We start from the raw sequence: 23,376 nt of genomic DNA on the forward strand, positions 1-23,376 counted from the left end.
GGCTGCTCTTCCTGAGGCGTGACAGGTTCCCGTTGTATACACCTATTCACATTACTTGGGGGTTCTTCGTGAATGTCGGTGCTGTTTGAAATACTACCATATAGCTGTAACTGGGATATAGGGGTGGCGATGCTACTGGAAAATTAGTGCATCATCTACCTTTGGAGAATGTTATTTCAGATGCCTAAATCCAAAAGCGCCCATTGTTCTGTCTCGATTCCAAGCATACATGATGCTCCACCTCCAATCCAGACCTACACTTCGTCCCGCCTCCCATCGAAACACATCTGGAGCCCTGCCCAAAGTTATCAATGCTCCTGTTGTCCTCCACAAGCCAATCATACATGGTCCTTTGTTGTTGAATCCAGGTATTTCTTCTGTGCTCCATCAACTTGTCATATCCTGCTCCTAATTCAAGCAATCTTGGCATTTTCCTTAATTTAAACATGCAAACGATCCTGCCACATCCACATACTCACACATGACACATGCCTCCCACTTACAAGTACAGAGAGAGCCAGTGTCCAAACATACACGGGGTTCTGTGTCTAGCCTCTGTCCCACTTGCCACTATGTCAGACACAGGCTGCATGGCTATCTGCCTTTGCCAAACTGTATGCATGTCTGGAGTGGTGAGAGCACAGGCTTTTTGAAGAAGCTGATACATGCCTGTCTATGCACAGGGATGATGACCTGCACGTGGCAGCAGACTCTCATCCTTGTGTTTGTATTTCCAGATGGATTTTTTTTTGTAAAGCAGCCTGTGTTCCTTTAAGGAACTGGTACTAAATAAATAAATACATATAATAAAGCTTTTCCATTTGGAAAAACTTCAGGGATAGCAGGGAATGGTCAGTTTGACTGCTGCCTAGTACCCATGTGCCAGCCTACTCAATTCCTAAAGGAGAAGGTGTCAGCTTCCACTATTGGAATCAGGTACCTCCTCCTTTGAGGAGTCGGTAGCTCATCAATGTTTGCGATTTGCAATCAGAAATGCAGTTGCAAACAATTAAAACACTACAAACTGAACTGCTATTTGGAAGGAATGTCCCTTTTTCACCCGTCCCATATTGCAATTCAGTATAGGTTGCAAAACCCATTTTATGAGTCGGGTAAAGTTTTCAGACTCTTAGAAGGGTTTTTTTACTTTTGAAAAATTCTTTGTACTACCGCAAACTCAGTAATTTTGAGAGTCACAGGGTTGCGAACACAAACTACGTATATCTGTGCCACATAACTTTCCATAATCCCGTCTGCACTGTTTCTTTATTACTTTTGTGTGCTAGTGCCAGAACACCCATGTAAAAAGGAAATTGCTTCACTAGTCCCCGGTAATTCTGTATTATAGGCAGCCGCGGTCGGTAGTAGGAGTAACTGCAGGGCGGTGACGTCGGGAGGGGGGTAGTAAACTATGGATTACAGAGGTTTACAGGTAAATTAACATATAAATTAATAAAACGAATTTCGTTGCGTGCACTGCATCCCCAAATGCGATGCTGTGCATGCAACGAAATTCGTTTTATTAATTTATATGTTAACTTACCTGTAAACCTCCGTAATCCATAGTTTACTACCCCCCCACCCTGCCCCTCCCCCTCCCCACATCACCGCCCTGCAGTTACTCCTACTACTGACCGCGGCTGATTATAGGTGACTAATAAAGTCTGGATATGCCATCTCAGGTATCTGGTGTAATTACGAAAATGCCCAGGAGCAATGGGTATTAGCTTCTGTTTTTTCCACCTGTGGGGAAATTCCATATTGCTTTTGCAGCACCATCTGTGATAGCCATTGTTACGGCACACATTATCAGTGTATGTCATCACAAGAGGGCGATGCCTGATTTGCATGGGAGTATGGCCTTATGCAAATGAGGCACTGGTTTGTCCTTATGCCCTCACCACATTACAGATATGCTCTAATTGTGAGTCAGTTGGAAAGAGGCTTAGAGTCAGTGCTCCCTCCAGAGCACCTTCTATGATGTGCACACGGATCCCAATGACTCCCTCAGACATCCCAAGCAGTAGTAAATGGTCAAACACTCCACCTGTCTGCAGGGATCCCTGGCCTGTCAGTAAAAGCAGGCTGGTCCCCTTGCATTGTAAAGTAGTCAAAATCTCAGTACAAGACAGATGCATTACAGACATCAAAATCTTTATGACAAAGTCAAATGGAATTGCATCATCAACATCACTAGGCAAACAGAAGAATACAAAATTGAGTATGAAAGATTACAGTGAATCTGTGATCGTATAGAACTAGGGGAAAGCAATGGGAATCTTTTTGCCAGAGAAGCGGATAGAGATAATTATGCTTGGTGCACTTGGATATCATGGAAGAAGTAGGTGAGCTATGGACCAAAATATTTGGTATTGTCAAGCAGACTGTGGGAGCAAAACTGTACCCTGAAATTTAAACACCCCAAATTTTACCTCAATTGGTTCTCCCACAGTTTAGTGGATCGGAGAAGGTATTAAACCTAAAATTCACACAGCACTGTGTCCCCCTGGAAAGGCACCTCCCAGAAGATCAAATTAGCAGAGTAAAACAGTTCATTAAGTAATGGGGTCAGCTCAATAATTGACTTCTAGATCAATTAAAAGTTAAAGACTTTTATTACAGAAATTGTAAACAAGAGGTCCAGAGTCAATGCCATGAGGGCTCTAAGGTGCAAATCTATCCAGAGTATGTAAAAATCAGAAATTATTCTAAGTCTCAATGAGCATCAAAATCATAAGAAAATCAGACAGCATCTCTAGCAACATGGAAGAACACAGGAAATCTATCTGGCTCACCCCCAAAATCAAAGGGTTCTTATACATAATGCAAGCATAGTAAATTAGAAAAACTGCAAACTCATTGTGATGTGAGCAAAAGTGCCAGTTCTTTATCAAATCAAAACATAGGAAAGAATAATGCATGTCATTACCATAACACATAAGCACCATCCCAACAGGGGCGTAACAAAGCCCCCCCGCAGCCTCTGCGGTGCTGGGTGCCCCCTTGCTTACTCATGCTGGAGGGGGCCCCCTCAGCCCCTACTGATGTGAGTGTGAGGGGCCCCTTCAGCACAGAGGGCCCCCCTCATGTTTTGTTACGCCACTGCATCCCAATTCGAAAACATTTACCCAACCCCTCAGCTAATGCCATCCAGAGATGTTAAAAAAATAAGTATGAAACATTTAGACAATAAGACTTTCTCCCAGTGAAGAAACCAAATTAGATAGACACTTGTTGCCATCTTATACCTGCACCATAGCAAGTTCAACACTATCAAGGCAACTGCTGAAGTGGAAATAAACTATAATGTCATCTGCTTAACTCTGGGAAGCCTGTGGGGAGAGGATCTGTGCAGGGTGGATGTGGGAAGCAGGAATTAGGGACAGATATGGCATCAATCTAGTTGAAAATGGAGATTTATACAGACATGTGGCTTAACTAAAACACATTAATAATTTCATGTCTATACATCATATAACATTTGTTTCTAATGCAATTGTATTCCTTCAGTCTATATACATAAAATCGTGTGTAAAATTGCATGTTATATGGTATTAGTGCACAAAAAATAGACTTATAAACAATTTCACAGTATCTTGTCCTTCAGGCCCACAAGGAAAAGAAAAGACAGTGCCTCTGGGATAAGCCTGACTGCTCTGTCAAGCTGCCAAGGGAGTGAGCAGGGGTTACCTTGGGTGTGTAACTCCCTTACCCTGACCCAGGAACCCCATTTCTAACACCTGCTAAATAAATAATGCTTCTATGCTGATATGGACTGAGCAGACCAGGTAAATTCAGATGGCTTCTGTGAAACAGGTAAGTGACAAGGAGTGCACTAGTAGTAGAGTGCATGAGTAGTTTCATTTGGTTATGAGTGTCATAATTCAAGAAATTAGTACTTGAGCTATTCACACATGGGAGAGGTGACCAAACAAGACAAATGGTTGAAGCATGGATGGAGAGAGAAATTGAGAAAAATACATTCTCCATTGTTTGTGTGAGACTCGTGTTTTTGTGGGATATTTAATGTACCAAATCATGCTTCACAAAACCCTAGCATGGACCTGCATTACTGTTCACTTTGCTTACTGATCCTGGCCATGGCTTATGGATTCCTAGTTACATGGAGACATGTGCAGGCCAAAAGAATTTTTCTATAGAGAACTCCAACATATTGTGGCTAGCGCCTCCTAAAGAGCTAGCGCCCCCACTAACAAGTTCTTAGATGCTTCCATAGCAGTCTCTAAATCAGCATTTCCAGGCAACATCTTTTGAGTACCTGGGCATACAATGGCACTGCTTAGTACAAGCTAGGCACATATGTATTACAGAGAAACATTTGTTCCCAAAACATCTAAAATGTGAACATTCGTGGAATATTCATATGCAATTAGTACAAATAGAAAGGCTCCTCGGGTTTCAGTCACTGATGCTTATTTGCCTGCTCTTTCCTTTGTGGTAGTACTGTACATCAAATATTCTCTCCCGCACCTCCTGTTGTCCTGATAAAGACTTCCTATCCAGTCCTAGCTCAAAATTACAGCTGTTCTCCTCTGCACCACTTTTTACGTCTGCCCTCAACTCTTTTTATATCCAGCCCGCTTTTCTAACCATTAGTGGAGGAGAACTAAATAAACTCGCTTAGATTTCAAACGCACAGATGTCAATTGTGTTTTACACAAAACCTGCTATTAAAGAGCACTTCTCAAAGCAGATCTGCTTACCTTATATGTTCACCTCCAAATCTCATCCGGGATTTATTACTCAGAGAAGTAACATTGACAATGGCTTTAATAGACTGTATTAGCGTCACCTCATTGTGGACCGGATTAATCAAGGGTTTTGCTACAGAAAAGAAATGGGAATTCCATTAGATGAAGAAAGCTCTTTGTGTTTAGTCAGTTCATTGGCCATTCCAGATAAGCATTTCATAAGATTTTCCACTTTTAAATAGTAGCATTTTAGTAATTTGAAATTATCTTTATCTCTTTTACTTACATCAGGAGAAAGTAACTTTTTGGTCAGCTACGGTGAAACAGCAGACAGGAGGCCATGCATTGCATGGAGTTCCCTGCTGTTCGCAGGATATGACACCTTGCCTCAAAGCTTCACACATTAGTGCACAGGCCTTCAAGCTGAGGGGCTGAATTGATCACATGGAGAGGGGTCAGGTACTGGCCAGGAGGAGCATCACGCTGAAAACACCTGTGTTTCTAGTGAAAAAACAGAGTGGCATTAAGGCATTCTATAGTGGGCCATCCTTACATCTTTTTAGGTCTTGCCTGGGCAACGCATGCTGTGCTCTACAAGGCAGGCTGTATTTGAGTATAGACTTGAAGCCCCGCTTACTCTCCTCCCATATATTCCATTGGCTTGTGTCATTGTCTTTCGTAAATGCTGGCTTCTGATTCGTAAATAGACTTGTTAGTCCCTCCTTATACCGACTTGTCTTCATTCGTAACCTCCCATGAGGACTGGCCCTTTTACTTCTTTTGTTACACAGTATGTCTTATTTAGTCTGTAAGCACTATTTTCTTTAACAAGTTTCTCCTACTGCAGGCACAACATGTTTTCCTGCAGCCTTCAGCGGCACGCTTTTACTTTCCAAGCAGCCCAGGACAATGGTGGCTGCTTCTTTGAAATGCAATAGGTCTCGCATTTATAAGACGTTGAGCTATTGGAATTGTAAAGGACAATGCCTTTTATTTATGTGTTAATTATCAAAACAGATGAATAAAAAGCATTGTCATTTAACAATGCCAATATCTTAAACTCCCACATTTGTGAGACCTATGGCACTGCAAATGCTTGTTTGACTTGTGTCCTGGCTGGGAATATGAGTCAAAGGCTCAAGGAGCTCCAAATATCGCTCCTAGTCCCACGCCACATTTTACACTTTAGGGAGACAAGGGTGCCTATAGCAAGTAGGCAATCCTCTATTTCATTGCATTTGTAAAAGTGACAACTGGGCATGATTACAATAAATGAACTACTGAATATGTTTCAAACCGCCAACTTTATAAAATAATTGTGAAAAAATGTGTTGTTCATTCTAGGGGCCCAATAGATTTTTTTTTAATGGGATAGACAGAGGCATAAAAAAGTCTAAAGACCAATGTATAATAGAGATGTTTGTCAGTGAAAGCCACTACATTTATATACAAGACAGCGAATACAATAAAAACAAGGAAAGTTAAGAATACATGGATAACTGCTAGGTGGCAGGGACAAACTAGCTTATGGGGCATTATGTGATTTCCGTGGCAGTCTACTACGGCAGAGGTATGAAATGAAATGAAAGTGGCATTTATAAAGCGCATGCTCACCCGTAAGCATCCCAGCGCTATTGGCAGCACTCCACTTAGACGTTCCTCAACTGCTGCGGAAATGTGCTGGGCGGAGAGGGGTGACGGCGTGGCGCATGGGGCTCATGGACCTGCTGGCAGCAGCGTCCGAGGGCCTGGCGCCACCCGACCTCTTCCGCTCGGGGTCAGACCACTGGGGGCACGAGCTGCCGGGGCCGCTCGGCCTTCGCTCTGCTGGGTAGGGTGAAGGGCCTCCCGCCAGGCGGCAGGCCCTCGAGTCGGACGGTCCATGCGGGGAGGAAGCTCCTTGCTTGAAATAACAGCTGAGGCTGGCCAAGCAGTCCATCCCTAAACGGCAGGGGTATGTCACTTACATTTTAGATAAATTAGTAATGTAACTGTTAATGCCCAAAACGTACAGGGATGTTGGTAAAAGTTTTTCTACAGGCCATTCTGCCTTTTGTAGGCAGTCATGAGTAGAGTTTCGTAGAGAGGAGTTTATCATGTGTTAGAAATGATAGAAATGGTTAAAAGTGGCCGAGGGACGACCTAATGAGACTGTGGACAAGCAAAACCGTGCATCGGCGACGAGCCTATCCCAGTGTCACAGCATTTTATGCTGAGGATACAACAACGACAGTCATATTTTAGTGGTGCTGAAGCTGCAAGGCCCCGGGTGATGGGGGTCAGGATGCTAGTGCCACCTTTAGTTTTAGGATGAAAAGCGTAGTCCCTGTAAACGAGGCAAACAGTATGCTCCCTAGAGTGCAATTCCACCAAGCAGAAAAGACTTAGGGGCAGATTTACAAGCCCCTTGCGCCACTTTTACGTCACTTTTAACATGGGAAAAGTGACGCAAAAGTGGCGCAAAGGGCTTGTAAATCTGCCCCTTATATTCTGGTAGTAGTGATCAACAAAAAACATGGTTCTTATCATGGAAACAAGCTTTAGTCTCCCCGTTGCTGAAAAAACCCTCCCTTGACCCTGACTGTTCGAAAAATTACAGGCCCATCTCACTACTGCCGTTCCCTGCTAAGATAGTGGAACGGGTGGTCAGTAACACCCTCTCCCACCATCTGGAGCATCATCTATTACTAGACAGAGACCAATTTGGATTCCGGCCTGCGCACGGAACCGAAACAGCCCTGGTTATCGCCATGAACGAACTACAAAGGCGAGCAGACAGAAGTCAGGCATCATTTCTGATACTGCTCGATATGTCTGCCGCCTTTGACACGGTGAATCATGGGATTTTACTGAGACGCTTATGGGAGGCAGGAGTGAGGGATACGGCTCTGCAGTGGTTCCACTCTTTTCTGCAGGACAGGCAACAAGCAGTATCTCTACCTCCTTTTCAATCTGCTTTCTCTCCGGTGGCGCACGGTGTCCCACAGGGCTCTGCTATCAGCCCAATACTTTTTAATGTCTACCTTAGGCCACTAATTCTTTTGATCAAAAGCTTCGGCATTAAAACCATCAACTACGCAGATGACACGCAGATGATTCTCTCTCTGGAAGGAGAAGACTCTATCTCCATAGAGACCTTTCACAACTGCCTGCGGGAGACCTCAAGATGGCTGAAGAACAATTCTCTCCAGTTTAATGCAGGGAAAACTGAGGTGCTTTTTAATAGTGGCTCGAGGATTCCCTGTTCGTTTCCTAGCAACTTCTGGCCCCCGGAAACAGCCTCTAATGTACAACCTGTAGACTCGGTCCGTAACTTGGGGGTCATGCTTGATCACAAGCTCAGCATGGAGACACATGTCCAGAAAACCTCTGCCTGCTGCTTTGCCATCCTGCGCTCTCTAAGGAAAGTTCTGCCCCTCTTGCCCACCCAGGCGCGCGCCCAAATAGTTAGATGTACCATCTTGAGCAGGTTGGACTACTGCAATGCCCTCCTGTTAGGGGCCCCGGAGTACCTATTAGACAGGCTCCAAAGAGTCCAATCTGCGGCTGCAAAACTAGCCCTGGGGCTTCCGAGGAGATCCCATGGACTATCCGCCTTGGCACAACTGCACTGGCTCCCTCTTAGACAGAGAGTGCAATTTAAGGCCCTCTGTATTGTGTTTAGGGCCCTCCATGGCTCTGGCCCTGTCCCTCTTCAATCTAAATTTACGTGGTACGTCCCTACTAGACTTCTCCGATCTTCGGATGCCAAACTGGTGGTCATTCCCAGTTTCAAGAAAGTCAGATCCGGAGGCAGATCTTTTGAGGTCTCCGCTGCTAGACTCTGGAACACCCTTCCCAATGAGATCAGACACACTGATGAACTTTTGCCTTTTAGAAAAAAGGTAAAAACGTGGCTGTTCCCTGGCTAGCCTTTCGTCTTCTGTGGTCTTCTTTCTTCCTCAGACTCTGTCAGCGCCAGGATGCCTGTAATTGGCGACAGTTCGCGCTTTACAAGATCCCAAATAATAATAATAATAATAATGTAGTATATAATTCCAGTTGAATGAGGATTAAAACAGCATGGGCAGGAGAAAATCTTAGGCCGCACCCGCATCCTGTTTGAAGAAGAGCTTGGGGGAGGCCTGCTGCCCATCCCAGAGCAAAAAACTATTTCAAGGAAATAGAAAGAGAGTAAAACAGACAATAGCAAGTGAAGGGTGAGATATTTCTGGCATAAATTGCTACGGTATTGAACTGCAAGTAGCAAGGACAGTGATAACCAGAGGGAGATTTTAAGCTCTCCTTTCTGGGGTGACGCTTGCATATTTTGCGTGGTGGGAGCCACACATAGTGGGGCGACATGCCCATTTTGTTAGGTCAGTAGGAGTTAAGGGAGAACAAATAGAAAAGGTGGTATGATTGAGTGTAAATGTTAACAGTAACAGTGCAATTATTTATACATATTTACATCAGCACAACCATTGGAGGCTGAACTTTAAGTAATAAAAGGGACTTTAATTAGTAAAGGTTAGCATTGTAATTCCTATATAATTAGATTTTGTTTGAGAGAAGTCTTGAATTTGGGGAGTGATGAAAATACTTTAAGGGTTCCAACAAGACCGTGAAGGAATGTAATTTCGATGCCTTGCAATTAAGTCTGGTTATGACTAGAAGGCAGCCGCGGCCTGTGGAGGGAGTTCCGTGGGGCGGTAAGGCGGGGCGGGGGAGGGGCAGGGTGGGGGGTTCTAAAAACCGGAATATGGATAATTGCAGGTAAGTAAACAATTAAATAAATAAAATGAATTTCGTTTGTTTACTTACCTGCAATTATCCATATTCCGGTTTTTAGAACCCCCCACCCTGCCCCTCCCCCGCCCCGCCTTACCGCCCCACGGAACTCCCTCCACGGGCCGCGGCTGCTAGAAGGTTGTGACTGGCCGTATGTAAGTTTAAAGCAGTTGGTTAATGAGTGGCAGTTTCAGAGCGATTGTCTGTGGTGGAACCATTACTGCCTTAAACACTAAGACCAAAAGCTTGCTAAGTGCTCTGTTTCTGGACAAGTCCAAGCCACGTCAGAGGTAGTGGTGTGCATGGGGAGATGGTGCTGGTGCTTTGTGGTGAAATGTAGTTCCCCATCCATTGGGGCACAGCAGAATTGAGGCTGAGCCACCAGACTGTTGCTGCCATTGTCCAGTTGCTCAACGCCAGTAAAGCTGTTTCTTGAATTGCATGGAAGGGGATGTGTGGGGTACTATGCATATGTTATGCCTTTGGACATAGTCGTTGCAAGGGTAGCAATTAGGAAAGATTCCTTGCTTGCATCAGGGTCAGGCGATATACACTGAGGTTTCTGACCGATGGTGGTGGGGTCAGGGTGCTGGGGAATATCAATAACATGGAAATAGAGACTAGGGCTGAGGTAGCAAGATGTGCATTATTCCTGTTTAATCTTGGTGAAGCTTCAATTCACAAAGTTGCCCTCCTAAACACATACCTTGGAACACTCACCCACTCTAAACATCAAACAATGGTAAATTAAGTGCTGCGCTACCTTCAGTAAATGCCAAACAAACTTTCATAAGGGCGAGCTGGCCTCTGTTGGAAAAGTATGATCTGAAAGACAGATGTATTATATGTGTGATGACCTGTTTGAAGACTCTGGTGGCAAGAGTAATGGCGAACAGTTACAAATTAAAATAAATTCCTTAATGAGACAAGACATAGCTGTTCACCCTTCCCTCAGATGCGTGTTTTTACCGAATTCATTCAATCTGTCTACACTATACATACAGAACATTATTTCCATCAATTTTACATCTTGGGAAATACACTTAAGTATCAACATGTAACTGTCTGTTTTTTTCCTTTGTATGACATACTCTGAGTGCACTATGAAACCGTGGCTACAGATAACAATAACTGTGCCAGTACATCAAATATATTGTTTATACATTTTATAGATTGTAGGAAAATGACCCTCCCCAAAGGGAAACCCCAAACATTTTGCCTTCCTACTCTTCTTGTTCTGACCATCTTTTTGTTGGCTTTAGGACTCTGAGCACTTCTCTCAGCACTTTACCACTGCTTACCAGTGCTAAAGTGCATGTGCTTCTCCCCTAACCATGGTGACATTGGTGTATTGCTGATTGGCATAGTTAATTTACCTGTTAGTCTCTTGCAAAGTGGTATATTAGATACCCAGGGCCAGTAATGTAAATACTACTAATGGGCCTGCAGCACTGGCTGTGCCACCCACACCAGTAGCCTTTCAAACCTGTCTCAGGCGTGCCAATTCAGGGTCTGTGTGTGCAGTTTACTGCCACTTTGACTTGCCATTTAAAACCTTTTGCCAAGCCTTAAAATCCTCTTTTATTACACATTGGTCACCCCAAGGTAGACTCTAGGTAGCCTTATGGTCAGGTTGCTGTGTAATTAAATGGTAGGACAAGTACTTAAACATTCTGGTAGTGACAAACAGCTACATTAATTTTATCACTATAATGAGACCTACTCCTCTCACAGGCTAGCTTCCTTAAAACACCTTTAAGTTGCAAATCCTGATTAGAAAGAAGTAGCTGCATCATGTTTAATATCTTTGGAATGTTAATGATAAACCCTCTTTAATGATAAAGTTGGATTTAAGTATACTATTTTGGAAAGTGGAGATTTCTCCGCTCTTAACTTTGCTCTGTGTACCTGCAGCCTGTCTCCAATACATGTCTGGACTGGGTGACAGTTACCCTTTGTGCGTTCCATTTAGCCAGCCACAGGAAGGGCGGATGTGACAGAGGACTTGTCTGCATTCATCTGCATTCTGATAGCCTTCCTGGGCAGGAAAGAGGATAGAGAGCTGAAACTTACATCTGAATAGGCTGTGTCCTGTCCCCACACAAAGGACTGATTACCCCCTACAGATAACCTGGCAGACAGAGCAGGGATGAAAAGGGACCTGTGCAGTTCAAGTAGCTGTTTTGAAGTCACCCCCACTACAAAGGCACATTCAGGTATAAGTACTGGGGCTCTGATCCTACCAAATCAGTACACTACTAGACCTCAATCAGTCAATCAGGGTTGGTAAAGCGTAACTACTCTTCCGTGAAGGTCTCAAGGCACTGGGGGTGGTGGGGATGTGGGGGGGGGTGGCTCAGTTGAGTGCTGGGGTCACTCGAAAAGCCAGGTCTTGAGGTTCTTCCTGAACTGGGGAAATGTGGGAGATTGCCAGATGTAGAGGGAGAGGGTGTTCTAGGCTTTGAAGAGCTCTGTCAGGAGTAAGGACTGATGTGATTCAAGGAGTGCCACCCTTTCTGGACTGACTGTGCTCAGCAACTGCTTCATTAGTGCTTCATTACAGTTTTGAGGTGCCCTTTTGCCTGATGATCTCTACCCTGCTGAGTGCAAGGACTAGACACATCTCACTTAAACCCAGAGAGACTCCAAGAGCTTGCTGGCTTGCCTCCTGGTTTCTGAAGTCGTAGGGTCATAAAATACTTCCTGCAATTCTGCTGGTGCTGATGGACTCTTGCATCTGTGAGTCCTACCCTTGCATGAGGTGCCCCCTCCAGTTTTGTGCCTCAGAAGTGTGGTTTTGCAGTTTCTTCTACATCAACATCAATGCATCAGAAGCTTCGGGCCGATCGGAACCGACATATCACCCTTCACCTATACAGCGGCCAGATGCCAGTAGCTCTGCAGCCAACTCAGCTGGAATGAGTGCAGCTCGACGACGGCACAGTGCCTGCATCGTACAGGGGTTCATCGATTAAGCTTTCGTTGATGTTGTAGATTGACATGACACTCGCCTCCATCCATGGGATCGATGCAGCGCCTCCTCGACTCCCCGCCTCATATCCTTGATGTTTACACTTTGCTCTATCCAAGGTACTTTGTCAGCTAGACCCGTCCGAGTCCTGTAGCTGGCCTGCCCTCCATCATGGTCGACCTGAACTTTGGCTATACCCCGGTCTAGTGCAACCTCAAGTAAACTTTTAGTGCTACTGATTTTAAAGCACTATTTGTGGTTTATTCTTTAAAAATTCATAACTCCAGTTCTACTTGTTGGATTGTTGTTATTTTGGTCTTCATTTTCTCATGAAAATATTCTCTCATTTCCTAAACTTGTGTGGAGCATTTTGGTGGTGTTTCTGTGTGTGTGTTGCTCAAATACTTTAAACATTGCCTCTTGAGATAAGCCTGTCTGCTCTGTGCCAAGCTACAAGAGGGGAAGCACAGGTTATCTTTTAGTGTGTGTCTGGATTACCCTGACTAGAATGCTGGTTCCTGCCTGGACAGGGTACATACTCCTGCCAAACAGAAACCCCAGTTCTAACATTGGCCCTTCGAGTACACTTCATTAAAATAATTGTCAGTTGCATTTAAAAGGCATTCCCATTTTCCGTAGAGTAAATTATTATAGAGCAGCGCATTTGCTCATCTTTGGGCATTCGGTTTTGAGCCAGTCTGGCAAACATTGGGCCCATAGGTACGAAGCTGTGGCTGGGAGGGTCCTTTGAGATATAATGTGGTTACCAAATATAGATTGCCCAACCTCTATATAATTCAGCCAACACACATAATTCACATGCATATACAAAAGTGATAAAAAAGGGTTGGTGACATTCCAGTCCCTTTTAACTCTGATCCACCATAAATGTTTTCCCTAGTGAGAAAGTGTATTGCAGGATAATAAGTGATGCATGTATAATCTTGAAAAGAAAAATGGAAATATTAAATTTAAATGCAATGCCCATTTTAATGATTTGCAGACTGGGACGTCTTGGTTAGTTCCTGATAAGGCACTGGGGTCTCCAACAGGCAATCAGAAAAGCAGCAATAAGACCAAGTTCATAATTTTAGAAGCTGCCAGCCAACTGAATGTGCCAAAAAATGGCTGTGTATTTTAGGTTCAGATTTAACTAACACAAGAGACATAGTGGCAAATGTTCTGATGCACATTGCATAGGAACGGGAGGGGAAGCATAAATCTGCAAAAAAGTATTACCCATCTAATCAGTGTGTACAAAATTCTAGGGGATTTGGAAAGAGCCTTTAGCAGTCATGTAGAATGTAGTGAGAATCTCAATCCCTGAATGACCTGTCAGTGATCTATTGGGACTCAAGTGGGTTGATTTAAAAGCTATCACTAAAACAGACAGATATCTGATTGGAATTGTAGGAGATATATTGGTTAGTTCTTGGAATGTTAGGAAATAGGATCCACTAATCTAAGTAGGTGGCTCACAATGCCAATAGAGCGTTCCAAAGATCGGGCACTGTGTTGCAGTGCAAGAACTGTGACCTATGGACAAGTTAACTAGAGTGTTCTCACCACCAAAATAGTGCAAGGCCCCTGAAATTGTGATCCATGTTGAGGTGTGAATGTCTTACAATTCACAAAACCATCACATTCCCATCTGCCAGTATCCACATTATTAGTTTGAGACTTACGTCAGAAATGTTTCAAGTGCTGTATCATATCACACCGTGTCTTTGCTTATTCCACTTCCAGGTTTTCTGGGACTGATTAGATAGCAAGACATGGAAGGTATAGGAGTCACCCAGCGCCATGTTGTGCACAAAGGGTTCCTTCTGTTTGATGATCAGTTTCTCCCACCACATTATCTTAAATTACTTCATCTTTACAGTCTGCCTGATTTTCTCCCATAAGACAGGGTTCATTGACATGAGTCAGATTGAAACACTGTAATAAAGCCCAGAGAGTGTGTGAAGCATCTAAATTGTAAAAGCTACAATGATCAGTACTACAAATCAGTGAACTGTGCCTAATTCCAGACCTCCATGAAGCTACTTAAGCTATAGAGAAATTAAAAGAACTTCTTCCTTTATCTTCAAAACTGTTCTTTAATTTTATTGTCCACCTGTATGCCATTAGAATATCAGTATTTTTTCTTTACAAACCATCCATGCAATGGAAAAAAAATAATACATTTTCACGGGTGGAACGCACCCACTTTCCCAAGTGCACTGTGGCATATTAAGTTCAGTGCCGTGTTTTTGCTATCGATTATGGGTGTTTGCCATCAAATATCAGCGCAGCCAGTGCTGGACATCTCTGAACATGTGTTTTACGGTATTTGCTATTCATCAGCGCAGCATACTTCTTTGTTTTGGGGTTGCTTAATAAGCTGTTGCCAACTCCCCGGGTAAAGTAACTCTTAAAGCTCAAGCGCTTCCCAAATTGTTCATCCGCCACAAACCACCCCATCAGGACCAGTTAGCAACTCAAGTGCCTTGAGACCCTCACGGGGGATTTGACACGTTTTATAAATCCTTGATTGATTGATTCATGAGGTCAGATATGCATGTGTGCATGGGCTTTGCTGAGGTGCCCAATGTCATGTGTGCCGCTTTCACCCAGTTTTGGCTTTTTATGTGATACAAATTTGCACTCTGTGTACTGTTTTGTTTGTAGCATCATTGGAACGGGCTTCCAAGTCACAGAAGGTTTTCCAATACCTAGGACTCGATAAATGTGTTGCACATACCATGGGCCCAGTAGGCATTGATGCACATGTCCATATGTGCTTGTATATGGTCCCATCTATGCTAGCTTCATTAATGTGTTCATTAGTATCTGCATGTCTATAGCTGTCAATATCAGACTACAGGAGGTAGCCCATAAACCCTATAGAGACCAGGGTGAACATGTGTTACATATGACAATGTCTTTAAGGATGTAAGTTAATGGTCAATTTTAGGTAGCACAACTAATTGCTAGGAGCACAAGGAGAAAGCAGGGAGACAAAAAATTAAATGTAACAACATAAATTGGGTTTTTGGTAGCTACATATATTTGTTATAGATAACCTCACATACTTAAACATGTATGAGAACAACACTGCTACATTAAATGGAATGTAAGCTGTGGGATACTGTGCACAAGTGCTCATGAAATGGTGAATGACGTAAGTGACACGTGAGGAAGTATGTACAGCAAGAGGAAGGGGTGCAACAAAAAACAGTTGGTGACAGAGTTTACATTGTAGAGATACCCAAACAATAAATGTTAATATATACAGGGGAATTCAAGATGGGTATTCTCAAAGAAATGGCGCCGTAATTTTTGCTGTAAAAGACTTTCCCTGTAGGTTTTAGTCTGTTTACCTCCTCTTTTCCTTCTTCTATTTCTGAACACTCCAAGCGCATCAAGAGTATCGACTTTCGCTTTGGAACCACCGTGTGGTAAATACTCTAACCTTAGTATTAAAGCATAATACGTGACCCATGAAAGTCATTAAATAGTAATAGTCCTCTGACGTTCTGTCGTTGCGCATATGTTGGCGCCTTCTCCTGGCAGCAGGCCCCCATTTAGTGAGCTACCGAGTATTTAAATTCGATGAAGGTAATTGAGGGGGCAAGGATGGTAATCGGGACTAGTTAGAATAATTGAGTTTGAATTACATGTAATTTGACTAATTTTGAAACACATTTAGCAAGAGAAGAAGGTAGGAAGGGAGGTTAAGTGTGAAAATTCTAAACAGTGCTATTGATTGGTTAAGAGGTAGAGTGATAACTATGTTTAGGTTAATAATAAGAGTAGGAAGGATTAGGGTCTATGGTCAAGAATAGAGTTAGGCTTGTGGAAATGATTAAAGTAAGAGTTGTGGTTTAAGGATGAGGGAAAATAAAAAAACTGACTATATAAAACTTCAAACAAAACGATTTAATTTAATATCAATTTCAATAGAAATTACACCTTCAAATCATTTGTAAAAGAACCAATTGGTAACAACTAAATGCTTTTCACACTAATTATTTCGAACTTTTCTCATGCAGTCTATAACGATAAGCACTTAATTTTAAAAGGCTAAAATATAAGTGTTTATTATTTTTAAATATCACAACATTTTCTCTGTTATGAATAGTGCTCAAAAACTGAGGATCACTACAAATATTGATTTCATTGAAAGATGTTTTAAATTACTGCAAGATATTTAGAATTTGAGAGTCCCTTGGTGCTGGGCCAAAAACTATTTCGGTATTGAGGCTAGCAACAAAATACAGTGCTATAAATACTGACTGTCAAAGCATATAGACTTCATGTAAATGTTGATAGGAGGAGAGAGAGGTGCATTTGGCTGGGTAAAGAGGGACACACCCTGTTAGACCTGGCACCATTGGCGTGGGTCTCCCTTCCATTTATCGCTTTTGTCTCCTCTGTGTTTGCCGGTGTTAGAAGCTCTGGCCCGCTGTGCCACTGCCATTCAGCGGCCACATCGTGAATGCTTCCTATTGTAAATTGACTGTATGAATTGGTATAATCCTAATTGACCCAAGGAACATGATAGGAAAGTCGAATTTAGTATGCTTGAGCTCCAAATATTAAAGTGCAACTTTTAGTGACGATTATTTCTATATTCTGTGTTTAAAACTACCACTTTTGGAAAGTAGGTATTTTCTTGCCTAAGCCTTCCCATGTGCTCTGCTGTTAGGTGTATTGGCTGTCTGGTTTTGGAGGGTCAGGGCAGGCTGAGACCGACCTGGATTAAATAGATCTGCAGTTGGAGTATGGGGAGGGGTGACCCTTTGATCTAAGCAGGGCTGTGCCTGGCAAGGTGAATGATGGCTCCACCTCCCACTGTGCGTCTGATGGCAGACCCCCACTCCCTGAAAGGCAAGATGTAGCCTCATAAATAAAGGGCTCCAGGACGACACCAAAGTGGTTCTGCCTGGGTTCAGTGATTTGTGACTTTTTGAGAACAAAGACTTTTGGGGTATAAAGATCTGTGCTAAAACCCCTACACAGTGTGTTACTTCTGGATGTCAAGACGAACCTCTGTCCGTGTAACGAGAGGGAAAGGACTATGAAACTTTTATCCGTCTTGCTGAAGCAACTACCCAAGGGCCTGATTTGAGCTTGCCTCCTGCTGAAGTCTCGGGGACATTAGACTTCACCCATCAGCCGTCCGGGTTCCTATTTGAGAGGGATTCTACTCACAGATGAGGCCTCTGTTGAGAATTCCAGAGCCTCTGGTTCTACTGCGGGGAACACGGGCTGAAAGTCATCACAACGCTATTGTGGGCCGCCGCAGCTGAGGAGCTGTTGCCGCTGAGAGCCCGCATTTGCCTGTGTTACCAAAGTCATCGTGATTGCTATTGTGGCCCCCGCAGCTGAGGAGCTGTTGCCGCTGAGAGCCCGCATTGGCCTATGTTACCAAAGTCATCGTGATCGCTATTGTGGACCGCCGCAGCTGAGGAGCTGTTGCCTCTGAGAGCCCGCATTTGCCTGTGTTACCAAAGTCATCGTCATTGCTATTGTGGGCCGCTGCAGCTGAGGAGCTGTTGCCGCTGAGAGCCCGCATTTGCCTGTGTTACCTAAGTCATCGTGATCGCTATTATCGGCCGCCGCAGCTGAGGAGCTGTTGCCGCTTAGAACCCGCGCTTGCCTGTGTTACCAAAGTCATCGTGATCACTATTGTTGGCCGCCGCAGCTGAGGAGCTGTTACCGCTGAGAGCCCGCCTTGGCCGTCCTATGAGAATCATCACTATCGCTATTGTGGGCCGCTGCAGCTGAGGAGCTGTGCCGCTGAGTGCCTGCATTTTCCGTCCTACGAGAATCATCGCTATCGCTATTGTGGGCTGCTGCAACTGAGGAGCTGTGCCGCTGAGTGCCCGCATTTGCCATTCTACGTGAATCATCACTATCGCTATTGTGGACCGCTGCAGGTGAGGAGCTGTGCCGCTGAGTGCCCGCACTAGTCACCACTTCGAGGATCTTGTTATCACCTGCAGGTGCCGCTGGGTGCCCGCCTTAAAGCCCCGTCCCAGGATTATCGTGAGTGCACGCCGCGGATTGCTACAGCGGGGAGCTGTGGCCGCTGCAAGTCCGCCTGTCATCACTGTGGCTTCCTTGTGAGGCTGCGTACTGTGCCCCTTTAAATCTCAGGTACATTGTGCATCACCAGGTCGCGTGGACCCCGGCCTCGAACTAAGTTCGTTCCACACGCTTTTTGAGTGCCTCTATTGCTTTTGAAGTGAATCTGTAATTATGTGCATTTTTTGTTTCCTGATCGCTTTTGAGCCTTGTGTTAAGCCTACATTAAGATACTTATGTTTCTATAGCTACTTGTGTGGTGTCCCTTTGTAGTGTCTTCACTGCGTTATTGTGTATGATTGTAAATGCTTCACACACTGCCTCTGAGATAGGCCAGTCTGCTCGTGCTACGTTACCACAGGGTTGAGCAGGGGTTATCAAAGGGTGTAGCCCCTTACTCTGACTTAGGAAGAAGGATCCCTATTTGGACATCGGGGCCAGCCACTGCCAACTAGAGATCCCCATTTCTAACACACCCACACTAGTGAGAGAGTGAAAAGACTGACAGAGTTGGGGTAGATTTGTGCTGGCCACCAGAGAAGAACATGGAGTCCCATAACCCAACATGTCAGCAAGGTGTTCATTGGGTGTTTTTATTGCACATGGAAACACAAACATTATCTAAGAGGAACCTCAGAATCCTCCACATGCTTAGAGTTAATTAGTGGCCTATCCCTATTAATGAACACTAATTAAATGATGCTGTCCTGATGTAAGCAGTGGCAATCACCCAAGCCCAAAGTGCCCTCATACCTCTTCACGACTCTCTAGATCGTGTCTCACCTGTTTGTTTATTTATAATAATGTATGTATGGCCATTCTCTGCATTACTTGTGTTTATTTTCACACATTACAATATTCCCATTTCCTTATTTATTTATTAATTTTACTTCCTTACCTTGCATGATCAAGCCCTCGGGCACAGGGCGATAGAATGCTTTACAACAGGGTCCAGTGGTACAAACTAATACAAGTGTCATAAGGTGATTAATAGCATCTAAGCACTCAGACAGACATTTAATATGGTCCTTATTTAAAGGATGAATATCATTTACTTTAGCTCTCTGTGAAAATGCTCTTTAAGGTCCATTTTGAAAGCAGAGATTGTCGAGGTCGGACTGATATGCATTAGGAGGGCATTCCATATCTTTGGCACATTTCCAGAGAAGGGTTGTTGATGGGAGGCCTTTTCGTACCTTAATGTACAGACCTTCTGAATAAATAGTTGGCTTCTTAGGGTTCCGTTTCTACCTGAGACCTGAAGAAGTTGGAATTGATGTTTTATGCTTGTTTTCCAGTAAATACTACAATCTGCAGTTCTTGCATAGAGAGGTTTTGTTTCTCACATCTGTTTGGCTTTCTGTAAAAAGCGTGCTATCTTAAATATACTTTACCACTAAGCTCCCAGGTCCATAACTATGTCCTAGAGCAAAACTAGTACATCGTATTTACTACATGCACACAAAAGTGAAGCTGATCTCATTAAATGAGTGACATCACCTTCAGGATAGCCTTTGGCATTAATCTTATGTTATAGTACATCTTCTTACAAGACTGGGACGTTTATTTAAGGTACCTAGAAGCAGAAAAGCAGTGTTAACAAAACACAGATCGCATGCTCCCAGTAGGCTCACAAAAATAATTGGCCTTCTAGTTGAGAAAATCTTGGTGTTGTATAATGAATATATTACAGCTGAGCAAGCATTTTCACTTTGTTTTCCGCTCTACACTAAGTGACAAGCAACCGTGGCCACAGAGAATGATGTATAATTTATAGACATGTCACCAAGAGCGCGGTTTCTTGGGAAACAGTGCCACATACTGCGAATAACCAGTCTGCTGCTTTAGGATACGCCGTGCGCAATGTATGGTCCGCAGGACAAAGCCATGAACAGTTGCAGCATGCATGTAATTTATTGTGCTCTTAAGAGTCTAGTAGAACTCCAAAGATGTTGATATAACTTCTTCTTTATTTAGTTCATGAATGAATCCCAATTTTCGTAATGATTTAAATTGTCCTTTGACATTTGCATGCTATTTGATAATGCTGCAAAATCATAATTTTGCTAGCACTGTATTCAACTCCCTTTGTTCATTTCCGTTTGAATCTCAGATATGTTCCCAAAATATAATGTTATTCATGTGAATACATAGGGTTGAATTCAACGCACCATAGCAGTGTATTGCAAACTCATTCATTACTAAAACCTGCTGGCTATGGCATTGCTCTTCACTTGTGCTGTAATCTGGTTTAAATAGCTAATGCTTTTAATGAGCATTAGCCATTGGCATTTTGTATTTATTTCAATACTTGCTAGACACATTTTTGCCATTTAGTTCCACACCTGGAAAGTGCCCATCTGTGAATTATCTTTTTCACTGAATTCTGTCTTTTTAGCCGATACCACTAACACCCTGAAAGTAATCAAAAGAAAATCGCAGTCTACAGTGACCAGAATTCCAATTATTTTACTTTTAAACTGTTTTGTTAACAAAGCATTGCCTGCTACTAAACAAACACATCTATCAGCACAATTGATGGAATATGTACGTCTGTTCTCCTGAAATACCATTGTGAAAAGGAAAACAACACAATACATTTCCGTTGAACAATCGACAATTCAGAGCTCCGTGCCCCCCATTTGAATTACAACAGGTCAAAGAGCCAATGGAGGAAGGGGTAAAGTACTCAGCATCACGTTGCCCTTTTTAATCCTAGCTCTCAAAGAGGGGGAAAAAAGCTCCCTCTTGTATTGGGATTTGTTTGGTTTATAAATTATTGTCCTGGAAGGATTGGAAAATCTGGATCCATCCACAAATTAATGGTCAAGATAAGCAAAGGTCTTTTTATATTCGCCCTTCATATCCTGCCGGATGCCCTCACAGGTAATGCATACCTTTAATTGATTACGTTTATCCCAGAGCACGTATGCTGGACCTTCATGCGCTTTTTGTCCCCACCTGTTGTGATTGATTATTAGCATGGCAGCTCATCCATGGGACCTCATCCCTATCTTTAAGTTGCCTTTGGCAATTAACACAGTACGGGATTTTTACATGTCCAACATTACACCCCTTCCTTTGACACACATCTCACACCCTTATTCCTCAAATTGATGACATCCAAGGTCTCAGTTTAAGAGATTAAATTTTTACAGCGATTCTCAAGACCCCATCTCTATTATGAGCTAATCGTATCACCCCATCGAGTAGCCAGTCTGAGGACTGGATTTCCCTCAAGGCCATGAAAAGACAGCGGGTGAAAATAACTCCCCATGGTGCCATTTTGACCAAGTACTTGAGGGATAATATTTCACCCAATTAATTGGAGGTGTCTAATGTCCCACATATCTTCTTGGAAGATGCCATTTGAAAATAAAAAATTATCACAGGTAGCCTGGAAGTGTGAGAGAGACAGGTTAATTTTGATTATCAACTCCTCCAAATGCTTATCATAAGCTTTGTTAAGATCCAGATAGCTGAAGGTGCACTGAAAACAGGCCTACTATTGTCAGTTTATAAGACTAAACTGGCTGAGATCAACAATGAAATCTCAGGAAACAAAGATTACCTGATGAAGCAGAATATCACTGAACTTAAAAAATACATAAGGAAGTTTCATAAAGAAAAGGTTTATCCTCATCTCAAGGAGGAATACCCAACCACAACAGGAGAAACTTCACCAGACGAAAGTCAGACCTCCGAGAGGAGAAATTCTTCCTCTAATAGTAAATCCAGCACAGACATTTGGGGCAGTATTAATGGGAGCAGAAAAGGTCCACCAGCATTATTATTTGGCTACTGGAGGCCCCTCTTCCAGGGACCACCCTTCTGGCAATACCCTATGTTCCTGCAAGGTCAACAACTCTTCCCTCAACCCTACAACCCCACGTTTTAAGACAGAGGTTGTGGCAGAGGAAGAGAACAAAGAAGAGGAGGTCACAAACGTGTCCAATGGCAAGAACCTCCTCAACAACAAATACAAACATGGAGCCAGACAGGGAAGAAAAACAAATAGTTAACCTGTCACGGGGAATCTTGACTGACGCAGAGACTGAGGTCATTAAGAAAGGCCTTGGATTTGTTTCAATGCCCAAGACGGACAAATTTCAGGATAATTGTGAGCTCCACAATTTTTTCTGCATAATACGACTGAGGGTATTCTTTCAATGCAAACCCAGTCTGGAGCAATCAGATACTGGCCTACGTAACCCCTCAAGGTTTACTTAGACTACTAATATGACACCCATCGAAATACTGACTTTCAAATAAGGGGTCCTGAAGGAAGTAGCTCAGGACACACAAGGCCCCACTTTCCACAACCTGTCCAAATTGGAGTTGACAGCCATAAGATCCCTAGCCACTGACAAACAAATCACCATAACACAGGCTGACAAAGGTGGAGCTATTGTCACCACGTCAACCACTGAATATGATTCTGAATGCATACATCAGTAAGCAAACAGGAAATAGTACACCTCTATTTCCACTGATCCTGTGGGATGCCTGAGTACTTAGATCATCTCAATGGCATCAATGGTCGAGACCATGGTTGGATCAGCAAAAATGAGGCTGAATTCCTGGTCAATACCCATCCCAGGACACCGTGCGTCTATGTCCTCCACAAAATACACAAAGCAGACCCCCCAGGATATAGCGGCATGGATTCGCAAATTTAGCGGCACAAATATGGAAATTTAGCGGCACAAATATGGAAATTTAGCGGCATTTTTGCGGCACTTTATTTTACTCATAATCATTCATTTTCAGCCTTAAATCAATGGAAACTTTTAGGAGAGTATTCCACTTTGTATAGGCAACCTGGAATATGGAACAGAGGAAGCAGCTCAC

The 23,376-nt window shown here is 43.3% G+C and overlaps 1 long non-coding RNA gene across 1 annotated transcript in view; it reads right to left on the minus strand.

Moving 5' to 3' along the window:
• Positions 1-4,789: 4,789 nt before the first annotated feature.
• Positions 4,790-23,376, minus strand: part of LOC146817355 (uncharacterized) — a 30,020-nt gene continuing 11,433 nt past the window's right edge. Inside the window, exons 2-3 of the long non-coding RNA XR_014962538.1 lie at positions 4,999-5,213; positions 4,790-4,845 (exon numbers count right to left, since the gene is read on the minus strand). This is a non-coding gene — a long non-coding RNA (uncharacterized LOC146817355). The remainder of the gene's footprint in view (positions 4,846-4,998; positions 5,214-23,376) is intronic.

The sequence above is a fragment of the Triturus cristatus genome, chromosome 6 (genome assembly GCF_964204655.1).
Source record: "Triturus cristatus chromosome 6, aTriCri1.1, whole genome shotgun sequence".
NCBI lineage: Eukaryota > Metazoa > Chordata > Amphibia > Caudata > Salamandridae > Triturus > Triturus cristatus.